Source organism: Heteronotia binoei, unplaced genomic scaffold (genome assembly GCF_032191835.1).
Source record: "Heteronotia binoei isolate CCM8104 ecotype False Entrance Well unplaced genomic scaffold, APGP_CSIRO_Hbin_v1 ptg000878l, whole genome shotgun sequence".
In the NCBI taxonomy this organism is placed as follows: Eukaryota; Metazoa; Chordata; class Lepidosauria; order Squamata; family Gekkonidae; genus Heteronotia; species Heteronotia binoei.
The window spans coordinates 103,596-108,053 of record NW_026800116.1 but is presented as its reverse complement, the minus strand read 5'-3'; the positions used below and the strand labels follow the sequence as shown (position 1 = coordinate 108,053).

The 4,458-nt window shown below is 51.3% G+C and overlaps 1 long non-coding RNA gene across 1 annotated transcript; it reads left to right on the top strand.

Annotated features, from left to right (window-relative positions):
• The first annotated feature begins 1,341 nt into the window (after positions 1-1,341).
• Positions 1,342-3,672, top strand: LOC132590850 (uncharacterized). Its single transcript, XR_009556770.1, has 2 exons — positions 1,342-1,459; positions 3,359-3,672. It is a non-coding gene; the product is annotated as an uncharacterized LOC132590850 (long non-coding RNA).
• Positions 3,673-4,458: the final 786 nt, after the last annotated feature.

The following is a 4,458-nucleotide window of genomic DNA, read 5'->3' as shown; positions in this document are numbered from 1 at the left end:
CCATCCCATGCATTATCTTGTAAACCTCTATCGGCCACGCTGAGGTTCAGCCACGCTGGCTTCAGACCTCTGCTTAGGAAGCCATTGAGGCCTAGCTGCTTGAAGGCGAGCTAGAAGGGAAAGGAGCAATTGATTGGGGACGGCAGGTTCCCTCTCCTCATTCTCTCCTTCTTTCCCCCCTCCCCAGGAATTCATTGAAGAACTCCTGGCCCCTGGGTTTGGGGGGATGATCGCCTTCGTGAAGGAAGCCGAGGCGCTGGCGGAAGCGGGGCCAGTTGGAGCGGCTGCGGGGGGAGGAAGGTGAGTCACTTGCTGAGCTGGGGGGGTGGGAGAAGAAAAGGGGGGATTCCAGACCCCAGAGCTCCCCTCGACAAGCGGCTTCGAACCAAGAGGAAAGGAGGGATAGAAACGTTTGAATAAATCGGGTGGGGAACCTTTTTTCTGCCAAGGGCCATTTGGATATTTATAACATCATTTGCGGGCCATACAAAACTATCATCTTAAAAAAAAAAGTGCTCCTTCAAGGGAGAACGATTAAGGCCGGCAAAATTGATGCAAAAAATTGTTTTTCTATTTGAAGTCATGTAGGGAGAGCCTAATTGGCACACACAACCAAACCACCGCCCTAAGGCAAATGCCTCAGTCCAGAGCTTTTTTTGGTAGAAAAGCCCAGCAGGAACTCATTAGCATATTAGACCACATCCCCTAATATTAGCATATTAGGGTCACACACTCATTAAGCATATTAGGCCACACTATCTGGGATTAATCAGGTGCAAATTGGTGGTAGCTGGGTAATAAATAATAAAGGGGGGAAGATAAGGGGGGGGAAGAATGGAGAATAAAGGGAAATAAACAAATGGGGGGAAGAATGGAAAGAAAGGGGAGAAGAAAGAGAAATAAAGAAATGTGGGGAAGAAAGAGATATAAAGAAATGGGAATAAAATGGGAATAAAGGGAAATAAAGAAAGGTGGGGAAGAAATGGAAAGAAATGGAAATAAAGAAATGGGGGGGAGAAAGAGTAATAAAGAAATGGGAATAAAGGGAAATAAAGAATGGTGGGGAAGAAATAGAAAGAAATGGAAATAAAGAAATGTGAGGAAGAAAGGGAAATAAAGAATAGGAATAAAATGGGAATAAAGGAAACAAAGAAAGGTAGAAAAGAAATGGAAATAAAGAAAATGGGGGGAAGAAAGCGTAATAAAGGCTCGGCCCAGCAATCCCTGAGGGCCACACCAAGTAGTCTCAGGGGCTGTAATGGGCCCTCGGGACAGACATTCCCCACCCCTGGAATAAATGGATCCATAGTAAAATCTGTGGGGCATGCCCTATTTCCTCAGCCGGGTGACACAGCTGGTGCGAGGGTTTGCTGGGACGTGGAAGGCGGCTGTGGAGTCCTGAGCCAGGACGTGATGCGCTCCTTCACCAACTTCAAGAACTGGCACCACCATCATCCAGGTGAGCAACAGGCCAGAGCGGGCAGAGGCGGGAGGGGGCCAGGGGGCTTTTGGCCGTAGCAGGTGAGGGGCAGGAGGCCCAGAGCGAGCACCATCCCAGGGCTGAAATGCCCCCAATGCAGGGGATATTTCCTGGCCCTTGTCCCCTCTTCCCCATGGCATTAGGGGGATTCGGGGTGCAGTGCAGGCAGGAAGAAAGAGAAGCTCAAGCCAGATAACCTGTTGTCCCCAGGAAAGGAGGGGGATGGTCCTGGCCCCACTGATGGATCTCCTGAGGGTATCTGGTTTGTTGGTCACTGTGTGGACACAGAGTGTTGAACTGGATGGGCCACTGGCCTGATCCAACATGGCTTCTATAATGTTCTTATGTCTGGGGCAGTGATGCCCTGTATTCTTGTGCTTCGGGGGCCACAGAGGGAGGGCTTCAAGCCCACTGGTGGACCTCTTGATGGCACTTGGTTTTTTTGGCCATTGTATGACACAGAGTGTTGGACTGGATAGGCCATTGGCCTGATCCAACATGGCTTGTCTTATGTTCTTATGTGACTCAGAGTGTTGGACTGGATAGGCCATTGGCCTGATCCAGCATGGCTTCTCTTATGTTCTTATGTGACTCAAGTGTTGGACTGGATAGGCCATTGGCCTGATCCAACAGGGCTTCTGTTATGTTCTTATGTGACACTGAGTGTTGGACTGGATGGGCCATTGGCCTGATCCAACAGGGCTTCTCTTATGTTCTTATGTGACACAGAGTGTTGGACTGGATAGGCCATTGGCCTGATCCAACATGGCTTGTCTTATGTTCTTATGTGACTCAGAGTGTTGGACTGGATAGGCCATTGGCCTGATCCAGCATGGCTTCTCTTATGTTCTTATGTGACTCAAAGTGTTGGACTGGATAGGCCATTGGCCTGATCCAACAGGGCTTCTGTTATGTTCTTATGTGACACAGAGTGTTGGACTGGATGGGCCATTGGCCTGATCCAACAGGGCTTCTCTTATGTTCTTATGTGACACAGAGCGTTGGACTGGATAGGCCATTGGCCTGATCCAACATGGCTTGTCTTATGTTCTTATGTGACTCAGAGTGTTGGACTGGATAGGCCATTGGCCTGATCCAGCATGGCTTCTCTTATGTTCTTATGTGACTCAAAGTGTTGGACTGGATAGGCCATTGGCCTGATCCAACAGGGCTTCTGTTATGTTCTTATGTGACACAGAGTGTTGGACTGGATAGGCCATTGGCCTGATCCAACATGGCTTCTCTTATGCACCTATATCTGGGACACTGTTGCTCTGTATTCTTGGTGCTTGAGGGGGCAACAGTGTGAGGGCTTCTAGTGTCCTGGCCCCACTAGTGGACCTCCTTATGGCACCTGGTTTTCTTGGCCACTGTGTGACAGAGTGTTGGACTGGAGGGGCCACTGGCCTGATCCAACATGGCTTCTCTTACGTTCTTATGTGACTCAGTGTTGGACTGGAGGGGCCACTGGCCTGATCCAACATGGCTTCTTTTATGCACTTATATCTGGGGCATTGTTGCTCTGTATTCTTGGTGATTGTGGCGGGGAGGTCAACAATGGGAGGTCTTCTGAAGTTCTGGCCCCTTTGGTGGAACTCCTGATGGCCCCTGGGTTTTGGCCACTGTCACACAGAATGTTGGACTGGAGGGGCTATTGACCGGATCTAACATGGCTTCTCTTAGATTCTTAACCCAGGGCCCATTGCAAAGAAGGGGGCCAAACCTGGGGCCAGCAATCGCTCCTCTCCCAGATGTTGGCAGCTGCAGAGGGTGGGGGCAGAGTTCGAGAAGGGTGGGGCTGGGAGATTTGTGTGTATGTGCGCGTGCAGCTTGAGCCTGTTTGCTTCTCGCCCCCTCCCTGCCCATCTCTCCCTGCAGGGGGCGCTGACACAGCTGATCCAGTACTACCACCGCTTCCACAAGGTCATGGCGCTGGCCCCCCTCAAGGCCCTGCCCGTCCGCTCGGAGCTCATCAATATCCACCATCTCATGGTCGAGGTGAAGAAACACAAGCCCAATTTCTGAAACGGGGCAGGCGTGGCGACTGGTGTCTCCCCCCTTCCCCTGCATCCTGGGGTAGGAATAAACACCTCCACTGGCCAACGCCTTGTTTCACCTGTGAGCTAAACTTCCGTGTGTCTGCTGTCTGTCTTTTGCTTTGTACAGTTGCAATAAAGTCTCTTGCAGTTCAAGTTGAGAAATCGTCCTCTCATTGGGAATATGAACCTATGAAGCTGCCTTCTACTGAATCAGACCTCCCTCGATCCATCAAAGTCACCATTGTCTACTCAGACTGGCAGCCGCTCTCCAGGGACTCAAGCGGAGGTTTTTTACACCTTCTTGCCTGGACCCTTTTTAGTTGGAGATGCCGGGGATTGAACCTGGGACCTCCTGCTTACCAAGCGGATGCTCTACCACTGAGCCACAGCCCCATTCATGGCTCTCCAGGGTCTCAAGCTGAGGTTTTTCACGCCTACTTGCCTGGACCCTTTTTAGTTGGAGATGCCGGGGATTGAACCTGGGACCTTCTGCTTACCAAGCAGAGGCTCTACCACTGAGCCACAGCCCCATTCATGGCTCTCCAGGGTCTCCAGCTGAGGTTTTTCACGCCTATTTGCCTGGACCCTTTTGAGTTGGAGATGCCGGGGATTGAACCTGGGACCTTCTGCTTACCAAGCAGATGCTCTACCCCCGAGCCACAGCCCCATTCATGGCTCTCCAGCTGAGGTTTTTCACGCCTTCTTGCCTGGGCCCTTTTTAGTTGGAGATGCCGGGGATTGAACCTGGGACCTTCTGCTTACCAAGCAGATGCTCTGCCACTGAGCCACAGCCCCATTCATGGCTCTCCAGCTGAGGTTTTTCACGCCTTCTTGCCTGGGCCCTTTTTAGTTGGAGATGCCGGGGATTGAACCTGGGACCTCCTGCTTACCAAGCGGATGCTCTACCACTGAGCCACAGCCCCATTCATGGCTCTCCAA